This window comes from Loxodonta africana, chromosome 24 (assembly GCF_030014295.1).
Source record: "Loxodonta africana isolate mLoxAfr1 chromosome 24, mLoxAfr1.hap2, whole genome shotgun sequence".
NCBI lineage: Eukaryota > Metazoa > Chordata > Mammalia > Proboscidea > Elephantidae > Loxodonta > Loxodonta africana.
This window is the reverse complement of record NC_087365.1, coordinates 36,525,615-36,543,517: the sequence shown is the minus strand read 5'-3', so window position 1 is coordinate 36,543,517 and position 17,903 is coordinate 36,525,615. Positions and strand designations below refer to the sequence as shown.

Here is a 17,903-nt window from a genome sequence, read left to right as displayed (position 1 = left end):
AAATAAATAAAACCATAAAGCTCTAAAAAGGTGGGAGAGGGGTGAGATGGATAAATTTTCTAATCTCGGAGTGGGAAAAGCGTTTCTAAACATGACACAAAACCTAAAAACCATTAGAAAATGATAACTCGATCTATATAAAAATCTGAAATGTCTGCATGGCCCAAATTCAAAAGACAAATAACAAACTGGGATATATATCTGCAACTCTTACGATGGACAAGGGTTTTTTCCCGTTACTGCATAATGGGAAATATACATTATTATATTATGTACATAATATAATAATACACAATATTATATTATTATGTAACAATTCCCATTATTACATAATGAGCTCCCACAAAATAATAAAAATGACCACAGTTTACAGAAAACAGCAAACTAAAGGTTCTTAAGCATATGACAAGTTGCTCAACCTCACTCATTAATGCAATGCAACAATTAAAACTATATAAGTCACCCAACAACAGTAGAAAACACATTCTTCTCAAGTGCACATGGAACATTCTCCAGGATAGACCATTTGCTAGTCCATAAAACAAACCTCAATAAATTTAAAAGAAGTGAAATCATACAGAGTATGCTCTCCAACCACAATGGGATGAAATTAGAAATCAATAACAGAAAGAAATTTGGGAAACTCATATATATGTAATAAAATTAAACAACACACTCCTAAATAACCAACGGGTCAAAGAAAAGTCACAAAAGAAATTAGAAAAGGCTTTGGGATGAGTGAAAATGAAACACAACATACCACTGAGCACTTAAAGGGAAATTTATAGTTGTTAACGTCTATATTAAAAAAAGAGTAAGATCTCAAATCCATAACCTAACTTTCTACCTTAAAAAAAAAAAAGAAAATTTACCTTAAGACACTAGAAAATGAGCAAAGTAAACTTTAAGCATGCAAAAGGAAGGAAATAACACAGATTAAAGTAGAAATTAATGAAATCGACAATAGAAAAATAGAGAAAATCAATGAAACCGAAAGTTGCTTCTTTGAAAAGATTAACAAATTGACAAAACTTTAGCCAGACTAAGAAAAAAAAGAGAGAATTCCCAAATTACTAAAATCAGCAATGAAAGAGAAGACATTACTACCTACCTTACAGAAATAAAAAGAATTATAAAGAAATACTATGAACAATCACATGCCAACGAATTAGATAACCTGAATGGAATGGACAAATTCCTAGAAAACACAAATTATCAAAACTGACTCAAGAAGAAATGGAAAATCTGAACAGACTCATAACAAGTAAAGAGATTTGAGAGACTGAACAAAGAAAAGCCCAGGACCAGATGGCTCCACTGCCTGGTGAATTTTACCAATCACTGAAAGGAGAATTAATACCAACTTTTCACTACAGATTAAGTCCCAACTCATCCTGAGGCACATATGACCATGATACCAAAACCAGACAAAGATAGGATAAAAAAAGAAAATGACAAGACCAATATATTTCATGAATATGGACATAAATTACTAGCAAGTAGAATCCAGAAGCATCCACAGTATGACCAAGTGAAATTTATTCCAGGAATACAAGGTTGGTTTAATATCTGAAAATCAATGAATGTAATACATCATTTCAAAAGAATAAAGGACAAAAGCCACATGAGAATCTCAATAAACCAAAGCCAAACCCGGTGCCGTCGAGTCGATTCGGACTCATAGCGACCCTACAGGACAGAGCAGAACTGCCCCATAGAGTTTTCAAGGAGCACCTGGCAGATTTGAACTGCTGATCCTTTGGTTAGCAGCCATAGCACTTAACCACTACGCCACCAAATCTCAATAGATGCAGAAAAAGCATTTAAGAACCCAACACAATTTCATGATAAAAAACATTCAACAAACTAGGAATAGAAGGGAATTTCCTCAACCTGATAAAGAGCCCTGGTTAAGCACTCAGCTGCTAACTGAAAGGTCGAAGTTTCGAACCCATCAGCAGCTCCACAGGAGAAAGATGTGGCTGTCTGCTTCCATAAAGATTACACCCTTGGGAACCCTATGGGGCAGTTCTACTCTGTCCTATAGCATCACTATGAGTCAGAATCAACTTGATGGCAATGGGTATGAAAAATCCACATCTAATATCATACTTCATGGTGAAAGATTCAATGCTTTCCCCCCAAAATCAGGAACAAGAGAAGGATGTCTGCTCTCACCACTTTTATTCAAGACTGTAATGGAGGTTCTAGCCAGTGTAATTCGGGAAGAAAGCGAAATACAAGGCATCTTGATTGCAAAGGAAGATGTAAAACTGTGTATTTGCAGATGACATGATCTTGCATATAGAAAATCCTAAGGATTCCACTAAAAAACTATTAGAACAAATAAACAAGTTCAGCAAGGTTTCAAGGCACAAGATCAGTACAGGTGGTCCCCGACTTACGATGGAGCTCTATTCAGACAACTCTGTCGTAAGTCGGTTCTGACATAAGTCGAATGCCTTGCTATCTTTTTTTTTTAGTTTTCATTATTATCAGCATTTGTTATATTTTATTGTATCTTTATAAATCCAAACTTTATAAAGGATGGTGGAACCATTACATAAGAACTTAGATATATTTTAACGTTGTATGTAGTACATATTACTAACAAAAAGATGTACAAAAAAAAAAAAAAGACAGTCATAAATGCAGTTTGTTGTAACTGGAATATGTCATAAGTCGGGGACTACCTGTATATAAAAACCAATTTTAATTCTATACAGTAGCAATGAACAATTCAAAAATGAAATTAAGAAGACAATTTCATTGATGGTACCACCAAAAAGAATAAAATACTTACGAATAAGAGTAACAAAAGAAGTGTGAAACTTATAGTCTGAAAACTACAAAAATTGCTGAAAGAAATTACTGTAGACCTAAATAAATGGGAAGGCATCCCACGTTCATCCACTGGAAGACTGAACACTGCTAAGATGGCCATATTCCCCAAACTGACCTACAGATTCCATACAATCCCTATCAAAATTCTAGCTGGCTCCTTTAAAAAAAAATGGACAAGCTGATCCTAAAATTCATATGGAAAATCAAGGGACCTGAAATAGCTAAAACAATCTTGGGAAATAAGAACAAATTTGAGGACCCACACTTCTCAATCATAAAACTTACTACAAAGCTATAATAACTAAGATAGTATGGTACTGGTATAAGGATAGAAATATAAATCATGAGAACTGAATTGAGAGTCCAGACATAAACTCTCACTTTTATTGCCAACTGATCTTCACAAAGGGCTCCAAGACAATTCAATGAGGAAAGAATAGTCTCCCCAACATATGGTACAGGAACAAGTGGTTATCCATATATAGAAGAAAGTTGCACACATTCCTTATACCATATGAAATAATTAACTCAAAATGGATTACAAACCTAAATGTAAACACTAAAATTATAAACCTCTTAGAAGAAAACAGAGGGGAAAATTTTTGCCCTTGGATTTGGCAATGGTTTCTTAGACATAACAACAAAAACACAGGCAACAACAGAAAAAAAAGAAATGCATATATTGGACTTCATCAAAATTAAAACTTTATGCATCAAAGGACACTATCAAGAGAGTAAAAGGACAACCCACAGAATAGGAGAAAATATCTGCAAATTATGTATTTCATAGGGATTAAAATCCAGAATATATAAAAAAACAAACACAACCCCATTGCTGTTGAGTCAATTCAGACTCATAGTGACCCTACAGGACAGAGTAGAACTACCCTACAGGGTTTCCAAGGCTGTAATCTCTACGGAAGCAGGTTGCCACATCTTTCTCCCACGGAGCTGCTGGGGGGTTCAAATCGCTGACCTTTCAGTTAGCAGCCGAGCCCTTAACCACTGCACCACCAGGGTTGCTTCATTAGTCATCAAGAAAACGCAAATCAAAACCACAATGAGATACTATGTCAGACCCACTGGGATGACTATACTAAAAAAGACAGGTAAATACCTAGAATAGGCAAGTGTATAAAAAGTTTATTAATGGTTACCAGAGGCAGGAGAGAGGGAGAGGAAAAGGGAGACTCATTGCTTGGGGTACACTGAGCTTCTGTTAAGTGAGATGGAAAAATCTGGAAACCGTAGTGAGGGCTGAACAACAGGGTGAATGTAATTAATGTCACTGCACTGTATGTGTAAAAAATGTTGAAAAGGCAAATGTTGTATCACATACACATTGACCACACACACACACAAAACAGACAAAAAGAAGTTTTAGTGAGGATGTGGAGAAATTTAAACCCTCATTCACTGCTGGGGGGAATGCAAAATGGTACATTTAAATGGAAAATGGCTTTGCAAAACAGTCTGGCAGTTTCTCAAAAGGTTAAACATAGAGTTACAATACAGCCCAACAAGTCTACTCCTGGGTATACACTCCAGGCATATAAAAACTGGCCAATGAACATTCATTGCAATATTATCCACAATAGCCAAAAAGTAAAAACTCCAATGTCCACCAACCGATGAATGGATAAATAAAACATGGTATAGCCATACAACCCAAACCCCGTGCCATCCAGGGTTTCCCATAGCCATGTAATCGGATATTATTTGGCAATGCAAAAAAATAAAGTACTGACATATGCTAAAACACAGATGAACTCTGAAAACATCATGTCAAGCGAACAAATCCAGACACAAAAGGTCACATATTGTATGATTCCACTTAGATGAAACGTCCAAAAAAGGCAAATCTATTGAAACAGAAAGTAAATTAGTGGTTGACTGGAGCTCAGGGGGAAGGGCTGGGGGACATGGGGAGTAACTGCTAATAGGTAAGGGTTTCTTTTTGGAGTGAAGAAAATGTTCTAAAATTGACAGTGGTCATGGTTGCACACACACACACACAAAACAAAATCATTGCCATCAAGTCAATTCCGACTCATAGTGACCCTATAGGACAGAGTAGAAATACTAGAGTAGCATAGGGTTTCCAAAGAGTGGCTGGTGGATTAGAACTGCCAACCTTTTGGTTAGCAGCTGAGCTCTTAACCGCTGCACCACCAGGGCTCCCATGGTTGCACAACTCTGTGAATATACTAAAAACCATTGAATTGTATATCCTTAATGGGTGAATTGTATGGTATTTGAATGAGTCCCTAAGTGGTACAAATGGTTAGCATGCTAGACTATTAAACGGAAGGTTCAAGCCCACCCAGGGGGCCTCAGAAGAAAAGCCTGGCAATCTACTTCTAAAATATCAGCACAGTTCTACCGCAACACACACAGGGTTGCCATGAGTCAGAGTCAACTCATAGCAACTGTTTTTTAATTTGTTCGTTTTAACTATGATATATTTAAAAAAAAAAAAAAGAGAGAGAGGGACCATAATTCACCTACCAGGTTGGCAAAGAGCCCACAATTTGATAGCTGCCTGTGCTGGTGAGAGTGAGGGTAGCCAGAGGGTGTGGAGTACTTATGTCGGCACAATCTCTCTGAAAGACAACCTGGCAATGCCACCAGAATTACGGCTGCACCCACCTGCTGACTCTGCAATTTGGAATTAGTCCTACAGGTATCCTCAGACATGAGCACAAGGCGTATGATTGAGGACATTCTTTGCAGAATTGTCTATAATAGGCAAAAGACTGTAAACAACAAAAGTACCCTTCACTAACTAAATACAGCATGGTCTCCATCCACACAACAGAATACTATACAACCATGAAAAAGAGTGGAGCAGCACAAAATGATCTCTGATGCACATTGTTAAGAGAAAAGAGTCAGACACAGAACAGGGCATATCGTGTGGTACCATTTGTTTAAGAATAAAAAAATAGTTTTACATATATGTTTATATATGCCTGGATCTCTCCAGAAGGACATACAGGAAACTCTTCCCAGTGGTTGCCTCTGGCAAGGAGGCCTCAGTGAGAGGGAGACATACTTCTTCCTGTCTTCTTTTGTACTGTTTGAATTATTTGTGTATGTGTGTGTGTGCATGTGTGTGTGTGTTTTAACGCTTTTTCTTTGCTTTCTGAGAAAAAAACAGAGGCTTACCGGGTTCAAATCCTGGCTCTGTGTCTCATAGCTGGGAAAGTCACTTCACCTCTCTGAGCCTTTCTGTTCCTCTCTGTAACAGGAGAGATAATAATAACTACCTTGCAAGGTTGTTGTGGAAAATTAAGTAATATAACATGAGTACAGGGCTTCCCACCATGACTGGCTCACAGTGAGTATACAGTCCTTGTTGGTTACTGACGTTAGTTATTGATACTCCATACACCAAGGTGGACTGTAACAGGTACCATCAGAGGGCAGAGGCCGAGCTGTCCCCTTGGGCTGGGGGAAACTGGGAAAGGCTTCCTGGAGGAGGCAGCCTTTGAAAAGCACTTCACAGACAAGAAGAATTTCTACAAGTGGAGATGACAGCAGAGGGTGTTCCTGGCAGAGGGAACTGTGCGAGCAAAGGTCTAGAAGTGAGACAGCCCTGGGCGTTCACTCAATTATTGGTCCATTCATTTGTTTCTTCAACAAATAAAGCTTAGCTGAACACCTACTACACACCAAGCACTGTAGTGGAAAAGATAGGCAAAAGCCAAGTGGCTGGACCAGCCAAGGGAGGAATCACGGGGTGCAGTGATGGGGACAAACGAGGGGCTGGGACAGAGTCTCGCCCAGGTCCAAGTGCTCACAGAGCAGGAAATGGAGGCTCAGGGAGTGAGAAGGACTATCAGAGGTGACACAGTAGGTTCCCAGCTTCCAAAAGGTCTCCCTCGGCTCTAGCCCCCTCACATTCCACAGGCCAGAAGAGAAAGCCCACAGGGGCCCTTCTCGTGTGCACTCTAAACTGGGGGGCCTACAAAAAGGAGGGACAATTGGCCGTCAGATAACAACAGCTAGTTGATGAGCAGAGACTCCTGTGTACCAGGTACCATGCCAAGAAGCATTCTATCTACACGCATGAGCCAGCTGAACCCTACCACAATTCTATGGTCAGCTTCATTTTGTAGAAGAGGAAACTGAGGCACAGAGAGGTCCAGTTGCTCACCTAAGGTCACACAGCTCATAAGAGATAGTACCAGGAGGCACACCAGGTTGTCTGGGCTCTGCAGCCTCATGCCCCAGGACCCATCTCCTGAGGAAGGCTCCAGCAGGGCCTATATCAGTAATCACACCCCCGCTCAGAAGGGCCCAAAGTGAGAGTGCTCTCGCCTGTCCAGGAATGTCTCCTGATAACAGTGGCCTGGGCAGGGGTGGCAGAGTAGGTGGTGGATACTGTGTGAGGAATGTGCAAGGGGGCAGGGACAGGGGGAGGTGGTCAGGGACATGGCTCACTGGTGGCCAATCTTCCTGCCAGTGGAGAGAGGGGAGGGGAAAGGCCCATCAGGCACCTGCCAGAGCCAGACAGTGGTTAAGGGGGGCCTGCCACAGCCCACTGGAGGACCTGGGCAAGTTGCCCAGCCTCCCTGAGCCTCAGTGGCCACTTTGGTACCATGGAAATACCCACAGTCATTCATCCCCAGGTGATTGCCATGGTCAAGTGAGTTAATCACCCAGAGGCCATGCTTGGGCACAAGGGCCCTGCTTGATAAATGAGAACCTTTGTTGTTACTGCTAACTCTATTGTTTCCATTGTTAACTGTTTAGCTCTCCAGTCCCACCAGAACCCTGCTATACAGGGATGATTGGCCATCCTTTTCAGAGGAGGGGACACAGGGAGACTCTGAGGAGTTGGGTCAGGTGCCCGGGCCACCAGCCAAGGTGGGCAGAGGGCCAGCTGAGGCCCCAGCTCTCCTGGCCCTAGTCCACTGTCGGCCCCTCCTCCCAAGGCCACTGGTCTCACAGGTAAGGAGCCTAGGACCTAAGCAGGGTCCCAGGCCCAGAACATGTTCCAGATGGGAACAGAGGCCCAGACAAGGAGAGTGACTGGCTCAAGGCTACCCAGCAGGCTTGAGAAAAGTGGGACCAGGGCCCAGGCCTCCAAGGTGCTAAACACCTCACTCTCACCCCTTAAGAGTGCTGAGGGTAAGGATGTCAGTGCTGGACCAAGGGGCCTAAGAAGGTCCACTCGTCAGTGAGTCTCCTGGGCTGGTCCCTCAGATCCTCTGATGCCCTGTCACTCCATCTCAAAACAGCCCTCTGGAGCAAGTACCCCAGCACTTCCCCATCCCACGGAGATGGAAGCTGAGGCTGGAGAAGCACAAGTGGGCACCAGCCCAATGCATCCATTGCACAGATGGGGTTGTGTCCCTTTTGGCCCAATGGCTTCTCTTGCTGCCTCCCTAGGACTTCGTGCACTCCAGCTGGATCTTCATCTGATTCCATTGTTTCCAGCAGACTATCAGAAGAATTACCTGCTCAACTGAGGTGTTTTTCTACAAGTAGTTTTAGAATGTAGAGAGAGCACTGACTTCAGACTGAGAGGTGGGAATAATAATGGTCATAACAGCTAATATTTACTTAGCACCTACTAGGTGCCCAGTTTTGAGTGTCCCATTCTACAGATGAGGAAACTGAAGCACAGACAGGTTAAACAACGTACCTAAGGCCTTACTTCTTAGCAGCTAATCAGTTCCTCCCTGCTCTCTGAGCCTCCTCCCAATGGGTGCTGCCACCCAGGGCCACTGGGAAGGGCCCAAGGAAGGGTCCTAGAGCTGGCTCTTCTTGGCGAGGCCGAGAGCTAACTCTGTCCTGTCCCCAGAACCCACTGCAGGCTGCTCCTGTGCCAGCCAGGGGATGGAGTGGGAAGTGCTGATGGGGGTGCAGAGACCCACGCTTTTTCCCCCTCACAGCCTCTCTCCTTGATTCACTCTATGCCTTCAATGCTCACAACAGCCCTGGAGGGAGCTGTGGCCACACTCATTTTACACAGAAGGAAACGGGGGGCTCAGGGAAACTGCTCCAGCCAGGAAGCAGAGAGCCAGGTTCCAACCCAGATCAGAGGGACACCAAAGCCAGGCCTCTCTTCACTGTACCTCCAAGGCATGCGAAGGGACTAAGGCGGGGCGGGGGGCTTTGCTAACGAGTGGGGGGACTGGACTACATGGGTCCCCACTTACCTGAGTTGCACTGGCTCCTGGTCCAGGTGTGAGGGGTCCAGGGGAGCCACAAGGGAGTGTATCCAGCAAGTCAGATCAGGAAGGCCTGAAAAACTGAGGGGGGTGGGGGCATGAAGGTTTTCTCAGGCCTCTGAGGGGACAAGGAGGGCAGGGTCAGGGGGCTGAGGTACCAGTCCATGCCTACCCTGTCAGTACACAGCGATCCCCAGCTTCTGGGGCTAGAGCAGCAGGAGGAGGCACCTAAACCACTGTGGGCTTTCCAGAGGAGAAGACAAAGGCTGGGCAGTTTGTGAAAAGAAGGTGAGGGAGTATGAACCACGCAGAAGGAACTGCCTGGGCAAAGGCCCAGAGGTGAGACTATCTAGGCCAGGAGCCAGGTCAATTGATGTCATGAAGTCTCAGTTTCCTCAGCAGCAAAATGGGGGGAAAGACAGGAGCACAGGAGTTGCTCCAGCTCGGCCATACTTGCTTCCCCCATGTTTCCCACCTGTAAGGCCCATGCCCAAGAGTGAGGTCTCTGAAGAGGGGACTGCTGGGTCCTCCTGCCCATGGGAGTGTCTTGGGACTGGTGAGGTCAGGGGGCTTGGGAGAATTCAATGGCCCAACACTCCCCCGCCTCCCAGTTTCTACCTCCAGGGTTCCCTACCAAGCAGCCCCATAGGTGGATGGGACAGGGCAGCTCACAAGGCCAGGAGGTCACAGGCCCTCCATGGAGGCTTTGTGAGATATCGCAGGTGGAAGCCACTGGTCACACAGTGAGGTGAGGCCTGCCCCTAGAATGAGGGCGTGGCCAGAAGGCACTGGCCCTGAAGATAAGATTGTCTGGGCACCAGGCCCAAGAGTGCTGGACTGAGGAGGAGCCGGAAGAAGAGACACAGGCCCCAAAGGACCCACAGACCAGACAGGTCTAAGTGACCTAGCCAGGTACCATCCACCCTGCCTGCCCTCCCGTGTGGCTAAACAGGGGGCATACTGGGCAGCTCATGGTAAAAAAACCACAGCGCAGAGGAGACCCTTAGAATCACTCTGTGACCCTGGACAAATCACTCCCCCTCTCTGGGCCTCAGCCTCTGCACGTGGGCACACAGAGGCCCTGGCTATCAAGGATTCCCCCAGTATCACAGGGTATGACCACAGGGAAGGAACACTGAGGCAAAAGCCTGACTCTCTCTGAGCCTTTCCAAGGTCACCTTTTCTGGGCCCCAGCTACCCCCACCCCTGATGGCTCATGGGCCTTAGGGGACAGCTGCCAGCCGGCCCCTGCCCACGGTGCCCACTGTTCCCTGCTAGCAGCTATGGCTGCTTCTCTGCTCTGGGAACAGGCAGTGCCCCCTCCTCCCCGCCCACACCCAGGCAGTATCTCCCTTCAGGACACTAGTGGGCAGGAGTGCCTGGTGGTCAGGCCCCCCACCCAAAGCCCAGAGGTAGGCTACCCCTGGCTGTGTGACCTCAGGAAGGCCCAGCCCTCTCTTTACTCATATGTAAAATGGGGTCGCTGGCAGACTTCCTTGGGAAAGAGCATTTGAGACTGAGGTGGGGGGACAGTGGTCTGCAAGATGGCCATAGCCTTAAAGCTCCTGCCCTCCACCCACAGGACCAAGGCCCAGCTCAGGGATAGAGGAATGCGTGCTCCCTCCTCCATTCCCCTCAACCCTCCCCTCAACTCATAACTTTCCTCTAGCCTCCAGGCCTTTGCATGGGCTGTTTGCACCCCAGAAACTCCACCACCCGCCTCTCCTTCCTTCCTGCTCCCACACTGTTCCTCCAACACTCTAGGGATGCTCCAGCCTCAGGGCCTTTGCACCGGCTGTTTCCTCTACCTGTTTCCTCTATCAGGATGCTTTTCTCCCAGAGAGCCACGTGGCTCCTCCCTCCCCTCCTTTGATGTGAGGGTCTCAGTGAGATCTTCCCCGCAGCTTTATCTGAAATTGCAATCCATCCTCCACACCCTGGCCAGCATGGCAATCCCCCTTCCCTGCTTTATGCTTGATCTGTAGCACTTATCATCTTCTTACAGACTATACACGTATTTTCCTTGTTTGTTGTGTTTTTCTGTTTCCCTTACCAGAACATCAGCTCCACGAGAGCAGAGATTTTTGCCTGATCAGTTCTGTGCTTCTCCAGCCCCTAGAACACTGTCTGATATGTAGTAGGTGCTCAGTAAATATTGTTGGACAGATGGACAGGTGGACCCTGCCCAGGGCCCCCAGGATGAAGAGGTGGCAGGCCTTGGTCCGGGCCTGTCCAGCCCCAACCCTACAACCTATGCCCTTGACCACTGCAATCTTCTGCTACCTGCCTGGCCCGCCCCATGGCAGGGCCTCTGACTACCTGGACTCACACAGGGCCATGTGCAAGCCAGGAACTCCTCCAGGCCCCCAGCCCCACCCAGCATGGGCCCAGGCATAAACCAGGCACAGGGGATGTTTGCTGAGTGAGCAGGGAGTGAGTGAAGAGTGAGCGAGAGGCCGTCTGCAGGCCAGGGTAGCCAGAACATGTCTGGTCCCGTATTCACGGTGCAAACATGCTCAGGGCTGGCAGGCCTCAAACCGGCTCTGCCAGTGTGGCCGGGGCAGGGCAGCTGCAGGCTCAGGCTGGCACTGAATGAGAGACAGAGAGGTGCCACTGGTGATAGGCCCTGTGGCCCAGGGAGGGGCAAGGGCTAAGCAAGTGGACTGTGGAACTCCCACTAACTCCCAGCCCTGTCGAGACACAACCCTGGCCAGCCCTTGCTGTTCTTGAGTTTCCTCCTGGGCAGGTAGGTGGCCCCTCTTGGGGTCCCAGCACCTGATCTACCCTGTAGGGGGCAGGATCCCTTCCCACTAGGGCCCATCCAGAGCCTGGAAGCCCTAGAGGAAAGGGTGAAGCCCGGAAGGGGGTGCCAGCTGAGCAGAGCTAAGTGAGTTGAGCCCTGGGGCTTGCTTGGCAGCAGGTGGCCTGGTATAAAACCCTGCTCTATCCGAATTGCCACAGAGCCTCGAAAAGTCTGTGTGCCCTTCTGGACTCAGTTTCCCCATGTGAAAAATGATGGACATGGATCCGAGACCTTCAACCTCACGGTGCTGAGTTACCTGGAAGAGGCCAATCAGCAACTCCAGGCCCTGGGCTCACACACATGCCCTTAGTCCCCACAGAGGCAACAATAATAAAAATACTTGCTAATTACTGAATGCTCACTGTACGCCTTGCATTGGGTTCAGCGCCTCACATGCACTGTCTCCTCTGTGCGCCAGTGAGGTAGGGACAGTCAGCCTATTTCACAACAGAGGTAACCGAGACTCAGGTCATACGGCAAGTTGGAATCTAGGCCCTCTGACTCTGCCCCCAAGGCCCTGGTCCACATTTGGCAGCCTCCATCTCCCCAAGACAATCCAGGACAGGCATTGGCTGGAATCTGGGGGGCAAGGTCTGTATTTCCCAAACTCACCGGAAGCCAAACTCCAGTCCTACCTCACTATGTATCCCAGGCCCATGAGTGTACCACTCTGGGCCTCAGTTTTCTCATCTATAAAATGGGCAGGATGTGGCCAGCTTCACGTATGGCATTTCCCTGTGTTCAGAGCTGTAGGAACCAGAGGACTCAGCCCTCAGGGCAAGGTGGGGAAGCCACTGAGTCCATGGGTCTCCAGTCGGACTGGGGAGGGGGGCCAAACATGAACCAGAAGCCCACAGTGGCCTGTGGTGGACTCAATCCTTTATCCATATCCCCATCCTCACCCTATTCCAGCAGCCCAAGAGGGGAAAGATAATACTGTTTCTCTCCCTGTCCCCCATGTAGCCTGACTGTAAGCCCTGTTGGTTCCACCTCCAAGCCACTTCCCAAATACCAAATCCACTTCCTTCTCTCCCATGGCCACCCCTAGTCTAGGCCCAGGCTCCTCCAGGCTGGCCAACTAAAGGCAAAAGGCCTTTCAGGAATGTAAATCCAAACCCTCTACCTCTGCTTAATACCCCTCATGGGCCCCACGCTCTTAAAGCAAAAGACGAAGTCCGAGCCAGGGCCTTTAAGGCCCTACAGTCGGACCCTACCAGCCCCACCTCCTTCACTCATTCTGCTCCATCTACACTGGCCTCTTCCCCTTTCCTGGAGAACCTTGCACACACCTGCCTCAAGGCCTTTGCACCTGTTGTTCCCTCTGCCCAGAGCATGCTCCCCTAGACATCTACACACCTTGCTCCCTCACTTCCTTTAGATCTTTTCTCAAATGTCACTTGCTCAGCAAGGCCTTTCCTGAAAATCCTATTTAAATGGCAACGCACCCAGTGAATTCGGCTTTCTCTTGGTGTCTCAGCTCAAAAGCCACCTCCTTGCAGACGGTCTCCCTGATTCCCCCAGCCCAAGGGAAGACCTTCAACTTCTCCTTCCAAACGAACCACAGCTCTGATGACATAATTCACTGTATGAGTACATGTCTCATGAGGCAGGGGTCACATTCATCTCACTCACAGCTAAATACTCTGCTACTCTGCGGTGGGTGTAACACTCAAAACAGTTAACAGCTGGGATGTCTGGGCACCATCCAGTCAGAACATGCACTGGCCAAAAGCACAGGGTCTGGCATGGAATGGGTTCTTGGTAGTGGATGAATGAATTAATGAATGGGTGCATGAATGATGCCCTGGGCCCTGAGAAGGTGGCCCAGAGACAAGAAGGATCTGCCAAGCTCACCAGGAGGCCTCAGCCCAAGCAGCTCCAGTCGGCCTGTCTCTCCTGAACATGACTTTCATTTCCCGTCCTCTCAGTCTGAGGAAGTTCCCACTGACAGCAGGGAACTGCGTGAGGAGGGGCAAGCGGCCCCCTGGTCCCCAAGGAGTGGGGGCTCCCAGGCTCCATCTGTCTCACCACAAAGGGGCTTTGTCCTCAGTGCTGAGAGCCCAGGGCAGAACGGAAGGTGCCCCTGGGCACCCTCAGCAGGTCCTGACACCCCCAGCCAGCTGGAGCAACAGGTCTGAAGCTGGATCCTAGGGGCTGACATGGTGCTGGGCACAGCCCTCCAAAACCTCATTTAATCGTCCCTGGAGCCCTCAGGTGACCTCCACTTTTGTAGATGGAGAAATGGAGGCTATGAAGGGCAAAGTCACTTGGCCAAGGTCTCCCAGACAGCAAGTAACAAACCTGGAATTCACACCCAGGCCCATCTGGCAGCAGAGTCAGCAGCCACAGCTCTCAACTCACCCCGTCTAGCGTATGGACCCTCTGGGTTCAAGAGGGTGGACCAACCTTCATGGAGGTATGCGTGGGCAACAATGCCTGGCCCGCCACACAAGCAGAGGGACCCTCACCCTGGCAAGGATTACCCAGTGTGGGAAGGAGGCTGGGCCCTGAACCCAGAGCCCTTGCCCCACGCCTAGCACATGCCCCGGGTGCCTTTGGAATCTACCAGCCAGGCCCCAACATGTCCCTACCACTTCCTGCCAGGCGTCTAGGAGGAAAGGATGTATAGGCAGGTGGAGCAGGGGGCTAAGGCCCCCCACCCTTCATCCCCAGTTGTTTCTCTGTCAATCCCAGGCCTGGCCATTTGCTCCGGCTCCCACCTGTCTCCAGGCCACCAGGACCTCCTCACTGAAGCCACACTGTCAATGGGCTGGATGCCAGATAAATCGGTCCCACCCGGGGGCCCCTCCTCACTGCCTGAGGACAGCTTATAAACTCGAGGAGCGGGGCATTCACTGACTGGCAGCAGCCAACCTCTCAAGTCAGAACTCCATGGCTTCTCCGAACTCCACAAGAGGAACTGCTCATGCCGTACTTTCAGGCCTTTGCTCAAGCTGTGCTTCCCCCCAAGAACCATCTCATCTTTCCAGGTGAGTCATAGGTACCTCTTCCTCCAGGAAGCCTTCCCTGAATCACCTCCCTCAGAGGCCCTTGACCAGCCCCGAACTACCCTGACCTTATGAACCAGCTAGGGTTCTTGATCTCTATCTCAAACCCCAATCTCTGTGGGCTGCCTTCACTTGGCCAACAGTAATATGTACCTAAGCCCGGTGCCCGGTCTGGTTCTTCTCTTTGTCCTCCCTTCACACCCTCAAACGAAGGCCACCCACAACTGCCCTGCTCCCATCAGCTCTGGACCAAAACCCAGTCACTCTGGCGAAGGTTTGGTGCCCTGGTTGATCAACCTAGTCAACTTTCCCACCACCTTGCATATGACCTGCCTCTATCCCACCTCCCCAGGCTAGACACACACACACACCAGGCTGTTTCCCACCTCCGGTCTTTGGCACATGCTGTCCTTCTTCCTGGCATGCCCTCACCCTCCACTTCCTCATAAACTCTTATTTACCCTTTAAGACCCAGACTACATACTGCCTCCTCTAGGAAGCCTTCCTAGCATTGTGCTGTGCTGCCAAGTTCATATGGCACCTACCCCGAGGTAGGGCAGTGATCAAGGTCTGTGTCTGGCTCCCCCAGAGTTCGGGCTGCTCACAAAGCACATCATTGGGCTACCCAGCACCCAGCACAAGCCCAAGACATCACCCATGGGTAGTCCAGAGTCCAGCTGCCAACTCCCTGCCTGGAGAATCCAGGGGCAGAGCCCAATGGCAGCACTGAGTCCTATTTCGCCTGCACTGCCCACAGATCTAAGGTACAGGCGGGATGGGGGGAGGTAATTTCTGCAAATGGCCAACTGGTAACCAAACCCACGTCGTTTCTAAAACTAGGGCACAGGAGAGAAACGGGAACAGCAGAACTGTCCCCAAATAGAACTGTGGCTCATCTGGTTCCGGGGCCTTCGGGAACACCTGGCAGGGGCGGGGGTGGGGAGAGCAGGCAACTGCTCCCAAGACTTTGAAAGAAAATCTAAAGCTTGGAGGGCAGGGGGTCAGAATACTCCAACTGGTGCTGACACTCCACCCACTTCCCCCATAGTCTAGTCCTCTCCCAATCACCCCCACCTCGCTACAGGATGCACCCTTAACCATCCGCCTTCAAGCTTTGCTCATGATGGTCATTCAAGTGGCCATCTGACTGGAGTGCTGTTCCCCCTCCTGCCAGTCAGAATTGTGTCCATCCTTATAACCATGACCACCGACCACAATTTCTATAAGCTGGCACAGGCTGGCATTTGTGGGGAATAGATCTGTCAAGTCTTCCCAACAGCCCTTTGAGGTCAATGCTCCTGCCCCATCTTCCAGATGAGCAATCTGAGGCTCAAACAGAGAAGCCATCTGTCTAGGGTATGCAGCAGAGGAGGCAGGTGGACCAGGTGATGTGGTGGGACCTGGATGCTGGCAGCCACAGGGCACCTGGAAGGCCTGGTTCAGCCTCCTAACCAAGCCCAGACTTGGGGACGTGGCGCAGCTTGGGGATAAAGTCCACAGGGCACAGCTCCACCTGCCCCAGCAGGACAGGAGCACCTATCTGCCCCCACTTCCATCCCCCACCTCCACCTAGGGTGACTGTTGAGAGATTGAGGAGCCACAATGGTGGGTGTGATGGCAATGTCTCCCCACAATATGCACAGACTCACTGCACAGATGGGGAAACTGAGTCCTGAAATGAGACAGGAACTTGTACCCTGCATTTGTTTGCTGAGTGCTAACTCTGGGCCAGGCCTTGGGCTAAATGCTTCACATAGATGATCACATCAATCCTCAGTACAACCTTGAGGTAGACAGTTTGATCATCCTCATTTTCCAAATAAGGAAACTGAGGCTCAGCAAGGGAAAGCAACTTGCCCAAAGTCCCCGAACAAGTAAGTGGCCAGGGAAGTTTCAACTCAGTCGGAAGGCAAGAAACTGGGATCTCGACTGAGTCCCTTCCTGGGTTGTAAGCCTCAGCTTCCTCACCTGGAAAGCAGGGTGTGTCCCAGTAACTTTCTGGCTGTGACATCACAATGTGACCTGGTAGAAGCTATTTCCTTTCTCTGAGTCTAGTTTTCCCATCTGGAGGATGAGGTTGTCATTCCCTTCCTCCCAGGCTGGTGCAAATTAATAGAGAAAATAATGCCTAATTTACTGGGTCCTTACTACGTGCTGGCATTGCTCTGACAGCATCGTGTACAATATACCTCACTTGATCCTTAGGACAGGCCCATGACATGGGTACTGCCATTAGGCCCATTTTTCAGATAAGGCCTTACTATGTTCTGGCATCGCTCTGATAGCATCATGTAATAACACCTCACTTGATCCTTAGGACAGGCCCATGATGTGGGTACTGCCATTAGGCCCATTCTTCAGACAAGGCACAGAGCAGTGAACTGACTCCCCCAAAGTCACACAGCTAGTGGGTGGCAGCAGCCGGGGATAGAGAAAAAGCCCCTTGGACTGGGGGCAGGGCAAATTCTCAGAAGAGTCTCCCGTCTTCAAGCTCCCCTTGAGGCCATACAAGCTGCATGGAACAGTAGGAGGGGCTGGCGGAACAGGTCAGGAGGGAGGCAGAGAAGGGCTCAGCCTGGATGAGGCAGGACAGACCTGTGGTACTCTGGAAGTCTTGGGTTCAAAGCCCTATTCTGGGTGATCAGGGGCAGGTGCCTCTTTTCTGAGCCTCAGTCTCCTCTTTGGTGAAACAGGGCCACAATCGATACCTCAAAGGGCTGCTTGAGAATTAGCTCCAGTGTTTGTAGATGCCTGGCCCTGGGCAAGGGTTCAGGTGTGGGCTGACGGAACCCATAGCTATTGAAGGGACCCTGAGGGCTGGCCCATTAGGGCACATTGTTCCTCCAGGATCTCAGGCAGGTCTGATTCTCTATTCAGAAGTCCAGCTCTGCTTCTTCCTGGTTGTGTGACCTCAGGCAAGTCACTTCATCTCTTTGAGCCTCTAAATCCTCGTTTTGACAATATTCCAGGGTTTCATAGTGCTCTGGGAGAGAGGCCTCTGCTTGGGTGACTAGGGGCAGGGGACGGGGTTGGGGGGCAGAGCATCCAGTTCCATCTGCCCACTGC

The 17,903-nt window shown here is 49.1% G+C and overlaps 1 protein-coding gene across 3 annotated transcripts in view; it reads right to left on the bottom strand.

The window, feature by feature from the left end:
- SRC (SRC proto-oncogene, non-receptor tyrosine kinase) overlaps nucleotides 1-17,903 on the bottom strand; it is a 59,743-nt gene that overhangs the window by 33,676 nt on the left and 8,164 nt on the right. Inside the window, exons 2-3 of one of the 3 annotated variants that reach the window (XM_064276068.1) lie at nucleotides 9,015-9,107; nucleotides 6,013-6,085 (exon numbers count right to left, since the gene is read on the bottom strand). The exons of 1 other annotated variant lie outside the window; for it this stretch is intronic. The gene's annotated coding sequence lies outside the window, so the exon portion shown is untranslated. The remainder of the gene's footprint in view (nucleotides 1-6,012; nucleotides 6,086-9,014; nucleotides 9,108-17,903) is intronic. One more of the 3 variants, XM_064276069.1, reaches the window with a different exon arrangement.